This window comes from Myotis nattereri, assembly GCF_964212035.1.
Source record: "Myotis nattereri genome assembly, chromosome: X".
NCBI classification, from domain to species: domain Eukaryota; kingdom Metazoa; phylum Chordata; class Mammalia; order Chiroptera; family Vespertilionidae; genus Myotis; species Myotis nattereri.
This window is the reverse complement of record NC_138078.1, coordinates 12,677,044-12,699,966: the sequence shown is the minus strand read 5'-3', so window position 1 is coordinate 12,699,966 and position 22,923 is coordinate 12,677,044.

The following is a 22,923-nucleotide window of genomic DNA, read 5'->3' as shown; positions in this document are numbered from 1 at the left end:
TTATCTATAGAAAAGAAAATTGAGTTTGAGCTATTTGATTGCCTGTCCAGTGGGCTGATATTCTTTTAACATGCACAATAACACATTTGAAGTAACTCGCCCAACGTGTTTTTGGAGCACTTAATAGTACCTTTGATATTGTTTCATAATTATTTCAAATGTCTATTTATTCCCAAACATTCACCCCAGCTAGATGCCAGTACCTTTTAGACAGGCCTGGCAGATTTTCTGTGTTCAGTGAATGTTGACTGATTAATTAACAAGGAAAGATGAAACATTTGGAAAAGAAGAAAACAAAAGGAATAGAACATAATAGAGCTGGGGAGATAGCTATAGCTCTCAAAAACTGCATCCTAGTCATTTAAATTTAGAGTGTAATATTACAGAATCTTATATTTGGGTGGGTCCCCTGAGGTGGTTTTATGGAATCCTCTACCTGTTGAGGAATACCTTCTGTAGAACCCTTCATTGACAACCATTTAGTTGTGCTTAAATATCTCCACTGTTGTGGACTTTATTATCTCTAATAATGTCTGTTATTAGACTGATTCATTACTTAAGTTTTTCTTTATGGATTCAGCAATTATTTATTGAGTAACCGTGTCTAGATAGCATTCTACCTGTCAGGGATACTAAGGAAAATAGTTTAAGTTTTCCCTTGTGTAAAGCCCAAATGGGTGTTACTGTTTGGTGGCAGCTCTCTTCCAAGTATTGGTTTATGGATTCAGCCTCCTTCATTCTTACAGCTCTGCTGTGTTCAACTGGCAACTTCCATATTTTCCATGCTCATTTGCTGCAAGTCAAAAGTGATGGAAAGGGCCTGAAGGATGTTTGTGGGAGTCATTAGGAGTCAGGCCTGGAAGTGAAGCATATCACTTCTGCTGAAATTCCTTGGCTAGATCTTAGTCACAGGTCTATACTTAATATCAAAGGAGACTGGGAACAGTTGCCTAGCTGCAGACCTAGGAAAAAGAAGAGAATAAAGGTTTGGTGATTGCCTAGCAGTTTCTGCCACAGTGCTTTCATTATGCAAATTTTTTTGAATGAGTTGACTATGGCACATCCCAAAAATCATGCAGATATGAATAGTGAGCCTGGATTCAGACTTGGGTTATCTGACACTAGAGCTCCCTAGTGGTTCTTAATGTGTGGCTCCCTGACCAGCAACAGCAGCATCACCTGGAAGCTTGTTGTAAATTCATATTATTGAACTTCACCCCAGACCCACTGAATCAGAAACTGAGGTGGGGGCCCAACAATTTGTATTTTAGCAAACCCTCTCTGATTCTGACACATACATATGAGAACCGTTGTATACTACCTTTCACTTAAGGGCTTCCAGAGAATTTTTCTACTTGGCCATAAATATTGTCCATCACCTAGACAGATGTTAATAATGGCGGACTAAAAATATAAACCTTTAAAATATTTTTACTCCAAATACAAGACTATTATTTTCTCTTATTTAATTTTAAAATGGTATTTCTGTGCAGCCGGCTTTGCTCAGTGGTGGAGCATAGACCTATAAACCAGTAGGTGATGGTTCGATTCCCGGTCAGGGCACATGCCCGGGTTGCAGGCTTGATCCCTAGTGTGGAGCAAGCAGGAGATAGCCGATCAATTATTCTTTCTCATCATTATTGTTTCTATCTCTCTCTCTCCCTTCCTCTCTGAAATCAATAACATATATTTAAAAATAAAAATGCTATTTTTTATTAAAGCATTTCCTTGCTTTATGTGTTATTTTTGCAATTGTCTGTTTTCTCACACTAAATTCTGTGCATCCAAAATGCTCTTGTATCTCCCAGAGCCTCTAGTAATTTGCTTTCCAAATAGTAGGCATTCAATAACTGAATGTGGAAAAATGTACAATAATGTTTCTCATTAAATCAAAGATATATGGAGAGCAGCTTAGATGCTAAAAATTTTCCATCATATTTTTCAGGATTATTAAATTTTCACAGAAAGGAAAATTCAATATCTTCATTATGAATACACAGCAAGACTTACAACTTCTGTTATCAGATGTTAAAATTACAATGAGATGTTTAAAAATTATCAGTAACTTAAAAATCCACATAGTATTCTCTTTTTCTTCCCGAAATAACTTTCTCAATTAGCTAATTTGTAATGCATATACTCAAAGACATTATAATGCAACTTTCATTATTGGATATTTCAAAGGCTCTAATGGTATTTTAAAATATGTCTAAAATAATTTTTAGTTCTCCAAGTAACTATTGATTCTGCTTAGAACTATTTATCATGCAGGAATCTATCCTTGAAAAGTCATGTTTTCAGAATATTGTTTACATGGTGGTGTCTGATGTAAATTTTGCTGCTAGACATGACTATTATCTTGTATATTTCACCACCTCACTTCCTCCCATAGATCAGAATATCATAAAGATAATGAGAACACATTTTAAATTCATATATGTGATAGCAAATAATCAGATTTTTCCATATCTCTATCTTAAAGTTGAAAATCAAATTGCAGCATTTATCTATATAGTGTGGATTGCACTGGTGTAGCTAAGAATTTACAACTGAATCAAATGTAATTTGGTATCATTAAATAAGATGAGGTGACTCATGAGCTATTGAACAAGTTCTAATGGTTATTTAGCAGCAGTACATTATAACCCCCACCCACCCACAGTCACTATTGTGCATAATGGAATTTTAATTAGCTGTGTGAGACTTTAGTCAAATACACCTGCAAGCCAGCTCTCTTATTTTTCAAAGCTAGTATGCTAGATTATTGCTTTGGAATTTCTATTGTCCAAAGACAGTGATTACAACTCCCTTGGGCTTTTACCACCTTCATTTCTCTTGCTCCCACTTTTCTACCTACATTTTCCTTTGTAAACTCTGAGATTGATCATAACAAATCTGATAATGGAATGAAAGGCTTTCGGTTTCTGAATGATAACCCAAACATGCCAACCTAGCCTCATATGAATCTGCGCAAAACAGTTTCCTCACTGGTTTAGCTCTTGTTTCCATTGAGGTTGTTAGAAAGGGGCATTTTGGATGTTGACTTGGATTTCCAATCAGTATGATATTCACCCACTTCAATACTGGCTTCAAGGTAACTACAAATACTTTCAAAGCTTTTATTTTATACATGGCTTAGAACAAAATATTTGGAATTATCTGATCTGGGACGCACTGGAGTAGGAGTGAGGATAGAAGACCTTTCCTTTCAGCTTATATTTCTGACTGTTAAAAAGATACATAAGCTGAGATGGATTTATTTGTGGGTGAAAATAAATTAAAACATTAAATGTAGTATGAAGTCTGGTTTAAGCTTAAGGTGAGTGAGTGAATCATGTGCCTGACTAAATTAGCAATGTACAGAAGTGGAACCAGAAGGGGGGGCGGGGGCAGGTAGAGTATAACAGCTCTCTTCCCTCTAGGGTGACTTTTCCATCTGTAAACTGCAGGCCTACTACCAGATAATGAAAGGTGAGAGATCCCAAGATGACAAGTGGTAGAAGAATACAGAGTCTTATTAGTGAACTCCTACAATACATTTTCTGGGAGCTGCTACATGAGTGTTTTCCCCTTAAAGAGTACCTATTAGCAGAAATTAAATGTATAAATAGTATTTTTTTACCTCATGACTTGCCTATAAGGGTAGGGGTGCATTAAAGATACTCATCGGAAAGCATAAGGGAGTGAGGGTACAGATGATACTTTTTGGTGGCTGGGCATCCATTTATCCTGTCTGTAAATCTATCTGGGGATTTACCTGTCTTCTATTTATAGCCCATAAATTTAAGTGGAGCACCAAGATGGAGAATATGGCCAATATTTAGCTTGCTATGTTCTGAATGTTTGTGTCACCCCAGATTTCATGTGTTGAATACTAATGCCTAATGTGATGTTATTTGGAGGTAGGCCTTTTGGAGGTGTTTAGGTCATAAGGGTGGACCTTCATGAATGGGATTAGTGTTCTTAAAAGAGAGCCCACAGAAATCCCATGATCCTTCTACCATATAAGCACACTCTGAGAAGGCACCTGCTATGAACTAGGAAGAGGGTCCTTACCAGAACATGACCATCCTGGCACCTCAATCATTGACTTCCTAGTCTCTAGAACTGTGAAAAATAAATTTCTGTTGTTTATAAACTATGCGGTCTGTGGCATTTTGTTATAGCAGCCCATATGGACTGAGACAAAGCCAATCAGCATATTGCATTTCCCAGGACACAGGGATTGGTTCAGTGATGGACCCATCCTATCTAATAATAGACAAACATGGTAATTGACCGTACTTTTGCTATGCGTCCCATCGGTTAATCAGCACAATATGCAAATTAACCGCCAACAAAGATGGCGGCTAATTTGCATACTGTAGGCAGGGTGGGACAGCGCCATCCCGCCTACCCTGCTGCCATCCGGGCCTGCTATCTGCGATCCAGGGCGGGGGTGGGGGGGGTGGGTCCCATTTGTGACCGGACCTGGGGCGGCCGGGCGGGGCAGCAGCGATCCGCCAGCCCACCAGGGCATCCTGTGTGTGACCCGGGGCGGGGCTCCAACCCCCGGATCCGACCTGCCCTGTGTGAGACCCGGGGAGGCGGGGTCAGGCACCTAGGGATCAGGCCTGCCATTTGCCACCCGGATAGCGGGCCTAAGCCAGCAGGTGGTTATCTCCCAAGGAGTCCCAGACTGTGAGAGGTCACAAGTGGGGCTGAGGGACACCCCCCCTCCCCCGCCACCAGTGCACAAATTTTTGTCTCAGGACTTCTGGGAAAAAGGAACTTATTCTTCCTTGCTTTACTTGAACATAAGGGGCTGTATGGGCTGTATTACTACCCTCAGGCGCCAGCGCCTAAGACTGAAGACAATAAGTGGTCAGTAAGAGTGAGATGGAGAGAAACCAAATCTTGATGACACCTTTTGATACCAACTATATCTGTAGCTGACCTTGCCTCTGGATCAGGCTACCTCTAGATTTTAGTTATATAAATCAATAAATTTCTTTAATTCCTATTTTACTTAAACACACTTGGTTCAGGTATTTTGTTATTTGCGACCAATCTACCCTGACTTACACAGATGTGAATACCACTCAAGTAGCTCTTTAGTTGATTGGTCTATGATTCTACTGGGACCTACGCCTTTGGAGATTTATTTATTTAGTGGTCAATCAGGAGTAAGAGAAACATTTCAGAAAAGTTTCTTTGATAGTTCAGAATTTTAAATTATTTCAGCAGCAAAGTTCATAACAATCCATCTACTAATTGGTTTGTAAGTATTAAAGATTACCCAAAGTTATCATCAAACCTCAAGAAAATTAACTCCCAGTTTAGAATATACATCATTTATGTAATTTTATGACATAAAAGTTTCCCTTACAGCGGTTCTCAACCTGTGGGTCACAAACAATGAAAATACATCCTGCATATCAGATATTTACATTATGATTCATAACAGTAGCAACATTACAGTTATGAAGTAGCAACGAAAATAATTTTATGGTTGGGGGTCACCACAACATGAGGAACTGTATTAAAGGGTCGCAGCATTAGGAAGGTTGAGAACCACTGCAAGTAAAAAAGAGCAGAACAATGACATTTATGTGCTATGGAATAAAATGAAAAATCAAAATGTGGACCTCATGAGGAATCACTACAGAAAGTAATTTGGAATCTCCTAGTACCTGCCTCAACATGCAGGCAGCACTGGAAGTCACTGCCTGCCACTGCAGCCAGAAGTTGGACCAGTATGGGCAATGTCTGGCCACCAAGCCCAAGTCCTGGAAGTGGGACTGTCACCACCTCAAGATGCACCTCTAACTACCCAATTATCCGTCAGATCAGCCAGGCCTGTGTGGAGCCTTTTGAGGCCTTTGAGGAGTGTCTTCAGCAGAATGAGATGGCCACAGACAACTGTGTGGAGCAGGTGAAGTCTGAGAGCCCACTTGCAACTGTGCAGGCACAGCAGCTTCCTGCCTCCTGAGTACTCTAGGAGTCTAGACCATACGAAAACTGGACAGGAGTGGCTGGTCTAAAAAAAAAAAAAAGTGACTGCCATTTTAAACAGACACTGAGGCTCAGATAAGCTAAATATCCCATTTAGGGTCAAATGGCTTATATGTGGTCAGACTGGGGGGGAGGGGTGCTCTCTGATTCCATAGATAATCATCCTAACCTACAAAATTAAACAACCTTAATAAGAAAGACAAACTAGCCGAAACCGGTTTGGCTCAGTGGATAGAGCGACGGCCTGCGGACTGAAGGGTCCCAGGTTCGATTCCGGTCAAGGGCATGTACCTGGGTTGCGGGCACATCCCCAGAAGATGTGAAGGAGGCAGCTGATTGATGTTTCTCTCTCATCGATGTTTCTAACTATCTCTCTCTCCCTTCCTCTCTGTAAAAATCAATAAAATATATTTTTTAAAAATTTTTTTTGAAAAAAAAAAGACAAACTAAAAAAGCCCCGAGTATGAGGCTTTAGCATGTAAGTTTCACTGAGAGAAATGATTTGTAAAATCATTTGGAACCTCTCTAAGTTTCAGTCTTTTATATATATATATATATATATATATATATATATATATATATATTTATTTATTTATTTTATTATTATTATTTTTTTAATGAGAGGAAGGGAGAGGGATAGAGAGTTAGAAACATCGGTGAGAGAGAAACATCAATCAGCTGCCTCCTGCATACTCCCTACTGGGGATGTGCCCGCAAACAAGGTACATGCTCTTGACCTGACTCGAATCTGGGACCCTTCAGTCCACAGGCTGATGCTCTATCCACTGAGCCAAACCGGTTAGGGCTAAGTTTCAATTTTTATTAAAATTTTTCTGGTGCTTAAGTTATTTTAACTTTAACCAATTATTACCCTCATGTAATATTTTATATTCATGATTATATATAAAATCATTGGAGTCACAGTGTTCCTAAGGAAATGTGTTTTATTTGTATAGACTAGTAGCTTAAAAATTGGGGGGTGGGTGTTCCCATTACTAACTCTCAGTGGATGCCTATTTGAGAAACTAGTTGTACTTAAAAAATAAAGAAATGTTAATGTTACCCTTTTCAAGAGAGACAACAGACAATTATCATAAGAAGATGGATTTCAGCCCTAGCCGGTTTGACCCAGTAGATAGAGCACTGGCCTGCGGACCTAATGGTCCTGGGTTCAATTCCAGTCAAGGGCACATACCTTATTTGAGGCTCCTCCCCAACCCTGGGCCCTGGTCTGGAGGTAACCAATTGATGTGCTTCTCTCACATTGATATTTCTGTCTTTTCCTCTCTCTTCCACTCTCTCTGAAAATCAATGGAAAATTATCCTTGGGTGAGGATTTTTTTAAAAAATGGATTTCAAAGTATAAACATTAGAAAAATACAACAAACCAATAATTTTCTAGTTTTCTTTTTTATATAACTGAAAATTATAATAGACCAGATTTAAGTGTATAAAGGCATTTTTTCAACCTGATGATTAGAGGAGGGAGTTTGACATTTTTTATGGTACCTCAAGATTGAGAGGAGACTAAGTGGGTCTGATAAATAAACCAGACCACCCTACTTATAATGGACCACTTATGTTCATAAGAAATGACTGTATAATTTCTGTAACTCTGTTACCTCTACTTAGATCTGTAAAGACAGCGAAGGCAACAATGAGTTGCAGTGAACCAGCAACACATAGAAGTGCCCTGGAATCAAGTGATCCAGTTGGAAATCTCAACTCCAGTACTTCCCAGCTTCATGGCCTTGGGAAGTTTAATTATCTTCTCTAGATTTTAGATTCCTGATCTATCAAATGGGTCTAATAAATGTTAGCTGCTATCACCTAAGTTTTTCATGTTATAATAATATTTGTCATTTGTAAAGTGTTTCTCTGTGCTATGTATAGCACTAAGTATAAACACACACACACACACACACACACACACACACACACACACAAGCACACACACCTCAAAACTCTATGAGATAGCTATTTTAATAGCCATTTTATAGATATATAGATTGAGGTTCAGTTAAGTTAAATATCTCACTCAGGGTCACATGGATTGTATATGGTCAGTCTGGGGGAGGGGGAACCTGTCTGATTCCATAGATAATCATCCTAACCTACAAAACTAAACAATCTTAATAAGAAAGACAGACAACTTTGAACCTGCACTTTGATCCACATCACAATTAATCCGTAGTGTGGGGAGTGCTTGCAAATTTCATCTGTTCTTTGATGGTTTAAGAATATATAAAGAACTGTGTGTAAAAACCATGAACTACATACTGATTTGAGGTATACTGAGATACATATATCCTATAGTTGTGAAACTGGAGTCGGAACAAATTAGCTTCTGAGATGTAAAGGCAGAGCTATGAGTCAACAGGTACTATAGATGTGGTCATACTCACTTAACAGATAGAATAAATCTCTACTCACTGTAGAAAAATCAAAGTCAGAAAACACACCAAACCCCATTGTGACATTAGAATTCTCCTGAACCCAGAACTCTGGACAACCACTGACAATGATTGAGATTGGCAGGCAGTATGTAATTGGAGTTCACAGACCCACATAGGCCATGAAACTCTGCTCATATAGGAAACCTTAACTCTGGTGGAGAGCTGTGCTGGCTCTATTGGTTCTAGAATTTTAGAAGTGAAGCTATATAGGCAGATCCTAAGCTGGTATCAAATTCTGGGAGTATAACTAGAATTTAGGATAAGGGAGAACCTGTGATTTCTGGCCAATAGGCCATAACTTTGAGCTAGATATTCTAATTTCCTATTGGATTGTATTTATTTTTCCTTTGTTATCCTTAGCTTTAAGTGAAATATGGTTTAAAGGACTTGTTAAATTATTGTATGATTTTCTTAGGGAGGGATCCAGGTATCCATGTTTATCCAGGGTATTAAACAGAACAGTTCGCATGACTGTCTCAGTGAAAGTTACCTAACTGTCTAAAAGGAAAGTAGCATAATTGTAATGGTCAAAACTTTGAAGGACAGTTGTTCCTTTGCATATGAGATGTTCTATAAACATCTATGAGATGTTCAATAACATTTTTCAAATCTAATTTGAATTCTTTTAAACATTTGACTGTGATTAATTATTTTTTCCTTTTTAAAATGCTCTCCTTGCTTGAATTCATTCTTAGTTTTCTGCCAAGTCTTTTTTAGACTCCTACATAAGCTCCTCTTTTTCTGCTTGATGTTGAAATGGTGTTTTTCTCCTAGGGCTCTCCATGCCTTGACTACTTCTGATTTTATACATACATGTTAAACATTATACATCCCATGTCTAGGTGATTCCATTGTCATGTTCTTAATAATTAAATACCCAAAGGCTACATATTATCATGAGTAAGACCCCCAATATTGGACCTTTAAATATTGGACACAATTTGGCCCTGTTGTTGCCATACAAAAGAGTGGAATGGACCCCCTCCTCACCACCGCTCACATAAAGTTGGTTTGGATATTGACACTGATGATACTACATATGCACCAAGAGGGTATGAGAGAGATTTGGTATTCACATAATGAGACTTTGAGAGAGAAGCGTGAGTTCTCAGGAAGGTCCAAAAAATGGCTTGAGAGAGCAGGGAAGAGTGGTTGGCTTTGGATTTTATTATGGTTAGGTAGTGGGGCTGGAGTGAGGGTTCCTTTGCATGGACTGGGGCTTGCATAGTTTGAATTCCCCCCTGGAACCAAAGTAGGGAGCATCCAGCCCACTTGTCAACTTGCCTAGATATAGGGACAGAGGGAGTGGCAGGACTTGAAAAGGGCCAGTAGCCAAACATCAAAAATGAATCCAGACTCTTTATTACAGATCCCCTCATAATTAAGTCATAGTTAATTTAGGGTTGACTACTACAAATTTACAACTTCAGTCCAATTGTCTCTTCTGAATTATAGAATTACCAGATTGATCTTTCTTCTTGGATGTCTAAAAGAGCCCTCAGGCTCAACATGTTCAAAACTGAGCCCTTATTACAATGTAAGTTAATGACCCCTCAATCTACCTAGTTTTCCAAATTAGAAATATGTGAAATATACTAGGTGTTTATCTCCTCTAACCACCCCATGCTCTTTTAGATTAATCATAAAGTCATACTGATTCTACCTTTGATGACCTTGCTGATCCATACCCTCTTCCTATTGTAGACTCCCTATTTACTACCTCAGTCATTTGTAGTTTCTTTCCTGGATTATCATCCCTTTCCTGTCCCCTACACACACATCAACCACCTTGACCCCAAGTGAAAACATGAACATATCATTTTCCTATTTAAAACTCTTTCTGTTATTCTTGATTCGCCATAAGTTAAGCTATAAATGTCTCATAATAGCATACAAAAGCTTTTTTGTTTTGATCTCAATTTATTTCTTTGACCTCATCTACCTACTCTGTTGTCCTGACTCTTATTCATTCAATTCAGCCTGGGTTTCAGTTATACCAAAATACTTTCAGTTCCTCAAATGACCTGCAGTCATTTCTGAATCCATGTTTTTTCACATGCTGGCCCCTTTACCCAGAAGACACTTTGTAGGTCCCTATCCTCTAGGCAGCTCTAATTATTTTTATAGTCTAGAGCAGCCGTGGGCAAACTACGGCCCGCGGGCCGGATCCGGCCCGTTTGAAATGAATAAAACTAAAAAAAAAAAGACCGTACCCTTTTATGTAATGATGTTTACTTTGAATTTATATTAGTTCATACAAACACTCCATCCATGCTTTTGTTCCGGCCCTCCAGTCCAGTTTAAGAACCCATTGTGGCCCTCGAGTCAAAAAGTTTGCCCATCCCTGGTCTAGAGGCAAATAATGTCTAAGAGGCTTTTCTTAACTTTCTTAGGCCAGTTATAAACATAGCACACTATGAATATAGAAAACATTTATTCTGTGCCTGACATAGTGCTAAGTCCTTTACATACATTATCTTAGGACAGTGGTCGGCAAACTGTGGCTCGCGAGCCACATGCGGCTCTTTGGCCGCTTGAGTGTGGCTCTTCCACAAAATACCACGTGCAGGCGCGCACATACAGTGCGATTGAAACTTTGTGGCCCATGCGCAGAAGTCGGTATTTTGTGGAAGAGCCACACTCAAGGGGCCAAAGAGCCACATGTGGCTCGCGAGCCGCAGTTTGCTGACCACTGTTTGGCAGTCTATATAGAAACTTTAGGAACTAAGTATTGATATTCCTGTTTTAAGCATAAGAATATTAAGGTATAGAGAGTTGCAATGACTTACCCAAGATCACACTACTATCAACTAGTAGATCACAAATTTGAAGCCATACTGCTTATCTAGACCAATGCTCATCATCATGATGTTGCTTAGGCATATGTGTTTAATGGCCTATTTTGCCCTGTCATTTTTTGTATTCCTAGGTGAAACATATGCATATATTATATGTTGAAGAGACCTGGATCTCTGGGGGTAGGACTGAGTAAATGCATATATATATATATATATATATATATATATATAGCCATTAAATCCATAGTAAAAAGTTAAATCATACCATTAAATTTAAAATTTGGAAAACCTGATTAGGAAAACACTGAGAGTACATGGTCATTTCTGATTTATTGTTCAAATATACAAGGAAAGAATGGCTATTACTTGTTAAAAACTATCAAATGATTTAAGTAAAAACAATGTAAAAGGTCTATAACAATTATATGCCACAGTATCCAAGTCCCTCCCTTACATCTTGAATGGTCCATAAACAGAAATGACTTTGGCTTCTGCCATCTGTTCTCTCCATCAAGAATAAGTACCATGGAAGAGAATGAGAATGCATTTTATGCAAGAACTATCACACAAAGAACAGACATTAAGATTGAAATTGCAGTCTCAGACTAAGGAGCTGAACAATAGCCGAAGATGGAAGAAATTCTAACAGCTGGCATGTCAGGGAAAGGAAGATGGGAAAATGAGTCTCATTGTTCATCTAACTTCCAAAGGTGAAGTCATAAAACCCATACAACCTAATTGCATCTCAATTGTCATTCCAGGAGTCTTTTTTTGCATCACTCAAATCTACCTACCTGGATTCAATTCTTCCTTTCAATCATATGCATCCTTTATGATATAGTTCAAATGTCACTTCCTTTGTGATATACCTCCAGTCCTCCAGTCAGCACTGATAACTCCACCCCTTTTTTTTCTCAAAGAATCCTATTTGTACTTCAATTTAGCTCTTTTAATTAGATTAGAGACCAAATTTGAGCTTCTTGAGAGCAGAGAACAATTCTTTCTTATCTTCTATGTTCATGCCAACTGTCTAGCTCAGGGCTCAGCTCAAACTAGGCTTTCAATGAAGATTTATTGAGTTGAAATAAATCTGTTAAGATTAAGGAATTATTCTTGCCCCAAATATTTCTTGCCCAAAAGACGTGCTCTTTTAAGGACAAGTTGTAAAGACTCAGTAAGTCTCAAATAGTCTCTGTTGAGTTCTGTTCATCCTTGATAATTTTTTACTGAAATTTTAGCCTCTGAATTGCACACATTATTAGCACAAAGGATGTCTTCAGAGAGAAAACTCAGATGTCACATATAACCTTAGCTGAGTCACACTTAAATATTCTTTCAACTTTCCCAGGTCTTTGGGAATCCTTTGTCAAATTTTATGGAAAGCATTTGTAGCAGTTGCTCCTGCCACTGCCACTACTTATGTACTTATGTTGGCCAACCAAATCAGCTGCATCAGGGGTTTAGGCAAGTGACTCTGACCAAAGAGAGAACTCTGATTGATGAAGCAGCCAGGAAAGTGGACCTAAAATTCTGTAGTGTTTGGAAAATGGAAAAAAGTTTGGACAGAGAAAATGAATGATATAAAACTTAAGATGAAAAAGAGAATAATTTGTTCTCTCCACCTTAAAAGTCTTTAAATTTTTATTTATTCATTAGGTTATCCATTTTAAACCTAAACTTAGAGATTTTCCTAAGGCCATTCTGTAAAATGAAAGGAAACTAGAACTATTAATATTATTGTGGCATACAGGCACAGGTAGAATGACTTAACAAGCATCAGTTTTCAAAGTTATGTGCTACATTGTCACATCCATTAGGATAATTTTGGCTGAAATAAAAGAAAACCCAACTCAAAATGACTAAAGCCATAGGGTGTTTGTTATTTCACATAACAAAATATCCAGAGGTATCATGGCTTCATAGTTATTTCAATTGTTCAGTGATTTATTTTATTATGTACTCAGGTTCTTTATTTTCTTTATGGTACCTGCCCTCATGGTTGTAAAATGGCTGCAGTAGCTTCATCATCACCTTTTTGTACATCTAAAGTCAGAGGCAGAAAAAAAGTGCTTACATCCTCTGTATCTCCATACAGCTGACCACAAGACAAGATTTCCTTTCACATATCACTTGCCACTCACTGGCCAAATAAAGTTGGTGGTAGAATCACCATTATTGGCTTGATCAATTCAAGAGGCACCCATTGAGGCTAGGGATATAGCCAGCCTTCCCTGAAGCACTGAAGCATCATATGGAAGAGCCATGTAGTCCTTTACTGTTTGAAAGGAAGAATGGGGCAAATTTCTAGGGAGGCACCCCAAACTGGATACTAAAATCACTTTCTTATAAAGGTGCCTGACTAGTGTAGTTCAGTGGTTGAGCATTGACCCATGAACCAGGAGATCAGAGTTCCATTCTTGGTCAGGGCACATGCCCGGTTGTTGACTTGATCCCCAGTAGGGGGCATGCAGGAGACAGCCGATCAATTATTCTCGGCTCATCATTGATGTTTCTATCTCTTCCTTCCCCTTTCCCTCTGTGAAATGAATAAAAACATATTTTTAAAAATATACCAGTGATATTCAAAGAGTTTACACACAAGATAGTTCTGAATATGGGTACCATGATTACTCCTTACCAGAGAAGAGGAAAATATTCCCAGATGACTGGAGGACATGAGAGAGTATTGTGAGGAGGAGGAGGGAGACACTAATTAAGAAATAAAAGATTAGCAGAGAAACTGTAACAAAGAAACAGGGGTAGAGAGATGCATGATGTAAGTAGGACCTTTTTTATATATATAGCAAAGCGACTGTTAGGACCGAATGACCGGAACAACAACCAGTTGACTGGTCACTATGATGCACACTGATCACCAGGGGGCAGATGCTCAACACAGGAGCTTCCCCCTGTTGGTCAGTGCGCTCCCACAGTGGGAGCACTGCTCAGCCAGAAGCCGGGCTCACGGCTGGGGAGCTCAGCTGCAGCGGTGGGAGCTTCTCCCACCTCTGCGGCAGCACTACTGAGTGGTGGTGGCGGCAGTGGCAAGTGCAACAGGCTGGAATGAGCAGCAACGGAGCTGTGCCTAGCCCCAGCTGGGGCTACTCCTCGGCCACCTGCTACTTCAGCATTGCTACATCCCCGGAGGGGTCCCGGATTGCTAGAGGGTACAGGCCAGGCTGAGAGACCTCACCTGTGCACGAATCCATGCACTGGGCCTCTAGTAATCTCATAACAGAATAAAGGCTATGCATTCTGAACTATAATTGAAATTTTGAGCATACTTTCCAGTGCTAACTAGATAATACTTTTTTATATTAAAAGACACTTTTTTTTCTTTCTAACAGTTCAAAGAAAATGAATACACCATTCCTCGTTGTACCTCCCTATAAGGTTATATATAAGAAGGAATTTCCAAGCAGTGAGAGTGGTCATCTTAGAACCTCCATAGGATATTTTTTTCTAAGTAGTAATTGATTGTCCAGTCTAGATGGGGTTCTATTTGACGTATGGAAGGTTGTCAAATGAATCTAAAGGCACTGTTCAAGCATAGGTTTCCGTATACATTGATTGCAATTAGGACTTGTCTTTTGCACCAGACTTAAAATCCCACTCTTCAACGCTCATTCATTTTACCATTCTAGAGAGGAGATACATTGTAAAAGATATCCAATGTTGGTTCCATAGCCCTTTTCCTCATCTCCACATATAAAAACCAAGTGCTATTTTTTTGGAAGATTATGTTGGAACATTATTTTGCAACCTGTTTCTCAGAATTGTCCCAGGTGGAATGGTATTGTTTTTAACAGACATTACTCACCACTACATCCAGTAAGAGGAAGAAGGGGCACAGGCAACAGTCATAATATTTATTAGTTTCTATAGAACTAAAGGGTAACTCTACTGTGATATTTCTTCTAGTACTTCCTGCTTCAGTCAGGGAAGGGAAAGGTCAGGAACAATTCTATCTACAAAACTGTTTTATTGACTACCTCTTGTCATTTCTCTTCAACCAGAAATGTTATGTTGTGGATACGTGTGAAGGGCTGATTTCACTCTTTATATGATAGTTAAGAGAGCCTGGGATCATCTGTACATTTAGAACACAGTGCAGTTTCTTGTAAACAACATGATACTATTTTGTTTTATGAGAATATATAGGTATTTTTAAATAATGAAATGATTTATTTGCAATTTTAATTAGTAAATTTTAAATGGTGCCATTTATTAAAATATGAATAAATAACTGAATTAAAAGTTTTGATTCATGTAATCCCTATAACTGTGTCTCCCCCCTCCCCAAATTCCTCAACCTCAGGAGAACACTCTCAATTTAATACCTAAGTAAGATGTTTTAAGTCTATTTCCCATATTGTGGGAGACTTAGTATTTTTCAAAATCTCTAGAAATTCTTAGGGAAGCATACATTTCTTCTAGTTGTCTCTTGCTCTAATACCTATATTCCTCTGCATTCTCTATTCAGTACTGTTCATTAAAAATGTGATGGAGGCCCCATATATAGTTTAAAATATTCTTGTAGCCATATTAAGAAAAGCAAAATGAAATTAATTTCAATATTAAAATTAATATTGAAATTAATTTTAATGTTAAAACCCAATATGTCCAAATATTATCATTTCAACATATGGTACCAGCTATGCTTCAAGTGTTCAATAGCCACATGTGGCCAGTAGCTGCTATCTTGGATAGCACAGATATAAATCATGTCTCATTTCCTCTTTGCCAACCCTAATATGGAACACTGACCCTTTTCCTGATTACCAAATGCAAGTCTTTTGCTTGTACCACACTTTAATTTAAGGCTGGGGGAGATTGGAGGATAGTTACATTATTACACAGCATGTCCAACCACTGGACTCCTGGAAATTCCAGGTCTTAATATCCTTCTGTCATTGTCATAAAGAATTTTTCTCTGATTATTTCTTCTCAAACTACAACTTACCACCAGGCTTCTAAGTACAATATTAATGATAAAGGATCATGGGCATGATAGGAATTTATTACAGAACCTTTCTTAAATAGAGAAATGTCAAGATCCTGCCATCCTGCTCATCTCAAGGTCGCAGGTAGCTTTTTCTGACTTTACCAAATAAATATAAATCCTTATGGAAACTTGGCTGAACTTTTCTTAAGACAGTCAATATATTTTGCCTTGTAATAGCAATATATTTATTTACTTAGACCCCACCTTGTTCCCCACATAGTTTGAGGCTTGCCTTGTTTTTAAGGAATGACTTTACTCCTAACAGTGTTCCTTGCCTATTTATAATAGCTCCTGAGGTCTCTGGCTTGTGCCAGCACAGGGGCTGTGATCACACACGTCCACATTTTCTCTCTTGATTTGGATGCTCGTGCCATTGTCACTGTTGGCTTGGCTAACAATTACCACCATTATTACCTGGTCCCAATTAGTATTAGTAGATGTGTGTGTGTGACCAACCTGCTTGCTTCATGTCTGATCATTCATTGGTACCTTTGTCATTCCATCCATCTTCCTGGGCACTATGTTGGACCCAAGTTAGCTTAGTTTGAGCCAAAATATGCTATGACTTTGCATATCTTTTAAAATATACTTTTATTGATTTCAGAGAGGAAGAGAGAGGGAGAAAGAGAGAGAAACATCAATGATGAGAGAGAATCATTTATTGGCTCCCTCCTGCATGACCCCCACTGGGGATTAAGCCCACAACCTGGGCATGTGCCCTGACTGGGAATCGAACCATGACCTCCTGGTTCATAGGTTGATGCTCAAGCACTGAGCCATGCCAGTCAGGCAGACTTTGCATATTTTTAATAGAAATTATAGCTAGTATAAGCAAAAAACCACACAACTATGACTTATAAGACAAAAATTTCAAATAAACTGGATATGAGACACTGGCTACGAAATGAAAGCTAAATTACAAATAAAATATTTCAGATGTCTACAAAGCTTGGTTGTTAACAACTTTTAACATCTAACTCTTCTTAGTGCCACATGCTACTCCACATACTTGCCCCACAGAACGTGATGAGCCTTTATAATCATTGCTTTGGTGACAGTTTTAATCAGGACACATTGAATCATTTAAAAAATAATCTACATTCTTAGTCATTAAAACATTAAAAGAACAGATAAAAATGCAGCCATGCTAGGAGGCTTTAAAGTGTTTTTGTGGCAGGGGTGGGAGAGATCTTTATTATTCTAATGGAGTTTGAGAATTCCCAAACCTCCTGACTTGAAAATATTAGAATATAACCAAGACAATATCAATATGTTAAAATTTTTGATAATCATCAAACATAAAATGCAAAGTTTCAATAAAAATGGTTCTCTTAAAGATGATAGTGGGACTTTTTAAATTTAATTATGTATCTAAGAATGACTATCCCATTGCTAGAATGAGGAAGGGGTCACCATCAGTTCTGTAAGTTTTACACGTTATGTATATAAGCACTAAGCAAGTTTTTGTACAAACAGAAGTAGAGAAGAAAAGAAGTTTAGCTATAGCAATGCCACTTAGTTCTTTCAGTGACTTCTGAGTTTTATGCCAAATATCATGTTTTATTATAAAAAGCTATTTTAACACTAGATTGCCCAAGGAAGTCATTTTGACTGCTTTTTAATTTCAATTAGAAAAACAATTATGTATATAAGGACACAATGTCTTAGAATTTTGTGACTTTTTGTACAACATATAAATGTGTTTATTAATAATTGTAGTTACCTCCCCCTCCTTCATTTCCGGTATATATATGTGTTATACCTATATTGCCCAAAAGCAGTCATTTTGACTGCTTGGGAAATTATGACTCTTATTGTTGAATTGAGTAAATTTCTTATATGACCAGTACGGCTCTGTATTGAAATAACAGTTTTCATTTTTTTTCGATTACCGTCACATGATAATATACAAGTACATGATAAATTGTCGATACTTGATAAGTTGCAGTTGCTCAATAAGCTAAACTAGTACTTGTTATTCGAATCTTTAGGCAGTGATACTTGTTCTAATAAGTTGTTTATTTTATTTCTTTTGCGCCCTAAATTCATGAATGAAATGTCGAATAGAAGTGAGTTATTGGAAAAGCTAAGGAACATAAGTGAAGAGTGCTCCGATATTATTCTCTCACAATGCAGTCATTTTGACTGCTTTTGGGCAATATAGGCATATACTAAGTTTCAGTCTTTCTAGTGTTAATGATTATCAACCAACAACTTGATTAAGTACTTTTTTTTTCAGTTTTGCCTAAAGCACAGAATTGGAAACTGATTTGACAAAGGATTTGTTATCCTCTCATTCACCCTTAACTTTTACAACGGTGAAATCAATATTTTGATTTGTCCTCTTGTTTGGCACCAGGGAAGTGTCCACAACCAGGGCAATGCTCAATAGTCAAGTTCAGGATTGTTGAGAAATTGGCTTTTCTTTTTGTAAAATGGGAGAAGTATGACTCTAACAACAAACATGGGAAAGGAAATGCAGAATGATGGCTAGCACATTCTGTCAGGGCATTTTAAGGAAAGAATACACAGGAGAGTTGAAAATTTAGAAATTGATTCCTTTTAAACTACCCATGCCTACATTCCCTTTGGCTAATTTTTATGTACCTGATGGAGTATACAAAGTCTCCCAGTGTAAACCCTCTGCAGTACCACACACAGAATCACTCCATCCTTAGAATTCTATTGGCATTACTGACATTCAACTAGTTAATAATTATATATTGCATTAGGAATTTTCTTGTATTTTTGATTTAGTGTTTTACATGTACATAGGGAATTATTTAATTTTCCCCCAAATATTTATTCTTATTTTCCTAATTTGATTATAAACTATTTGAAGATCAAAACTATATATTATTTATTGCCTCACCCATCACAGTACCATTCATAAAGCTGATTATTGATTATTGGTGCCTGTTAACTCTGGTCTTGGCTTTGTTAAGAAAGTTCCTTCCTCCCTAATTTTCTTCTCTTCTTCAAAAAACTCATATTTAAATTTTTATCCCTAAAATTTGTCCCTACAAATGAAGAGATTCAGGTCTCTCTAGTTCTAGTTGTCTGGCTCTGTTTTTAGGTTCTGGTTAATCCCATGCTACAGGCAGTTCAATATTTGGAGATTTTGAACTGCTTATCATGACTTCTAGATGATCCACTACTATATTTTGAGGGTAATTTATTAAACATGAGAACATTTAAAGTGTTATGCATTCTTGGAGGACCAAATTTTATCCATGTATGGCAATATAGTGACTATAATAACCTTCCTTTTTATCTTATAAACTATCAAAACTAAAAACTTTTGCTCTGTAAAAATCTTGTTAAGAGGAGAAAAAGATGAGCTATAGGCTGGTAGAAAATATTTGCAAAAAATCAAATGAAAGACTCATATCTAAGGAATTTTCAAAGCTCATCAGTAAAAAATCCAAACAATTCAATCAAAAAATGAGAAAATATATCAAAAGGCCTCACTGAAGAGTATATACAGATGACAAATTTGCATATGAAAATATTTTCAACATCACTAGCTGATAGAGAAATGTAAATTAAGACCACAGTGAGATATTACTCCACACTTATTAGAACAGCTAAAATAGAAAATAGTGATAACACCAAATGCTGGTGAGGATGTAGAGTAAAATGGTATACAGTTCGGTAGTTTCTTAAGAAAAACAGCAAAACTATGCATCAATTTTTCATATGACCTTGCAATCACAATCCTGGGCATTTATTTTAGAAAATAGAAAACCTATATGCATACACAAAAACCTGTGCATTATTTATGGCAGCTTATTCACAATAATAAAAATATATAAACTATTAAATTGTCCTACAGTCATTGAATGGTTAAACAAACTGTGGTACTTCCATACTATCAAATGCTACTCCGCAAAAAAGAAAGGAATGAACTACTGATGTACACAACAACTTGGATGGTTCTCAAGGCATTATGCTGAGTTCAAAAATCCAAATTCAAAAGCTCACATGCTGTATGATTCAATTTTTATTGACATTCTTGAAATGACAGTATTATAGAGAACAGATCATTTGTTTCCAAGGCTTAGGGTTAGTGGAAGTTGAGGGGATGAAAATGTCTATAAAGGGAGATCTTTGTGGTGCTGGAGTAGTCTGTATCTTGACTATCAGGATAGTTATAGATGGGAGTTCCATTTTTAGTCTTCTGAGGTAGCTCCATACTGTTCTCCACAGTGGCTGCACCAGTCTGCATTCCCACCAGCAGTGCAGAAGGGTTCCTTTTTCTCCACATCGTCTCCAACACTTGTCGTTTGTTGATTTGTTGATGATAGCCATTCTGACAGGTGTGAGATGATAACGCATTGTCGTTTTGATTTGCATCTCTCATATAATTAGTGACTTTGAGCAGGTTTTCATATGTCTTTCGGCCTTCTGTATGTCCTCTTTCGAAAAGTGTCTATCTAGGTCCGTTGACCCAGTGATCCCACTACTAGGAATATATCCCAAGAAACCAGAAACGCCAATCAGAAAGGATATATGCACCCCTATGTTCATAGCAGCACAATTCACCATAGCTAAGATTTGGAAACAGCCTAAGTGCCCATCAGCAGATGAGTGGATTAGAAAACTGTGGTACATATACACAATGGAATACTATGCTGCGGTAAAAAAAAGGAACTCTTGCCTTTTGCAACAGCATGGATGGAACTGGAGAGCATTATGCTAAGTGAAATAAGCCAGTCAGAGAAAGATAAATACCACATGATCTCACTCATTTGTGGATTATAGAGAACAACATAGACTGATGAAAAGGGACAGACCCAAAGACTGAGAAACAGCGATCAGGCTATCAATCCCCAGAAGGAAAGTAGGGGAGGGCAGGGGTAAGGGGAAGAGATCAACCGAAGGACTTGTATACATGTATATAAGCCAAACCAATGGACATGGACAACAGGGGGATGGGAGTATGAGTTTGTGTGTGGGAGGGAGGTTGGGGGTTAATGGGGGGGGATGAGGACACATTTGTAATACCTTAACTAATAATAATAATAAAAAGATTGTTATAGAATCTATTTGATAAAATGACACAGAACTATATACACTTCATACAGTATCAATTTCTCAGTTTTGACAGTATATTATACTATAGTTATGTAAGATGTAACCATTGGGTGAAATTGGAACCTCTCTGTACTACCTTTGCAACTTCCTGTGAGTCTATAATTATTTCAAGTGAAAAGTGAAAAACAATCCATTTAGTATTTTTTCCTAGAAGTTCTAGTTGGCTGTTTTTTATATCTGCTTTTATCCTGTTCTTTTATTTCTATAAACATTATTTGGTACCTAATATCTCAAGTTTTCTAATATCTCAAGTTTTCTAATATCTCAAGTTTTATTTATTTTTTTTAAATTTTTTATTAAGTTATTACATATGTGTCCTTATCCCCACGTTACCCCCTAATATCTCAAGTTTTATGTGTCTGCTTCTACTGCCTGAGTTTTTCTGTTTTTGTCTCGTGGTGCTTAGTTTCATATCTATCTATCTATCTATCTATCTATCTATTTATCTATATCTATATAATTTTTAACTCTGAGATGTTCATTTTCCTTGGAACTTCATTTTTGCTAATTCTTCAAAGTCTGGATTGAAATTGAGTTCTTTCAGACAAATTTGTATTTGCTTCTGTAGTCTGCTGGAAGTGGTACCAAACAGGAACTACATTGAGTTTATTTTTCCACTTAAAGTTTTTGGACTGTATACGTAATGAGTTTGAACTGTAAACCCGAGAGAAAGCTTTCTTATGACAGTGAATTCTCAGGGGATAATTTCCTGTTATTGTCATGTGGCAGCAGGGTCAAGATAAGCTAGTTTTCTTTCTGTCTCCTATGGTGGGGTTTTATTTTTCTTTTTTTGGGGGGGTTATTTTTTATTCTCTGTTATTCCAGGGGTGTGTTGGGTGTGGTTCTCTGGAGCCCCATGTATATGGGAGATGGCTTACTGCAAACTCTACTTAAAATGGGCTATCTTCCACACCTTGTACAGTTGTGAAAGGAAGAAACTCAAAATCTCAAAGGTTTGACAAACCCCAAGGTGGAAAGGTGCCTTTGACATCCCCCCACCTCCCTGGGTTCTTGATTTAACTTTTATTTTTTGTTTCATTTATTTTCTTTTTTTTTTTTTTTAGCTCAACAATGATGATGTCCTTTCTAGTTTACCTGGCATTTTAGAATTTCAGTAGGGAGGGTAATTCATGCTATATAATCTGACATATAGCCTGAAATGGATGTCTGCCAATTTTTCTTATGTATATTTTTAAGTTCCCTGTTTTATAATCTCTAGCCTTCCAGAAAATGCCACACCCATACCACCACCACACTGACACACACACACACACACACACACACACACACACACACGCGCGCGCGCGTCACAAAGCAGTTCTTCTGTTCTATTCAGTTTTGTTTTAAATACTAATGACCACTTGTTCAAATTTTGTGCCCCTAAGCAGTTAAGCTAGATGATTTCATTTGAAGATGAAATGGATATGCATGAGCAATGTATAAATTATCACAGTGACAATTCTAAAAAGAATTTCAAAAAGGTTGATATGAGTGTAAGCAAATATTTCATAACAGGCAAATCTGAATAGAAAAACCGCTAGCTTTCAGGCAGGCTCATAGAACACATTTGCAG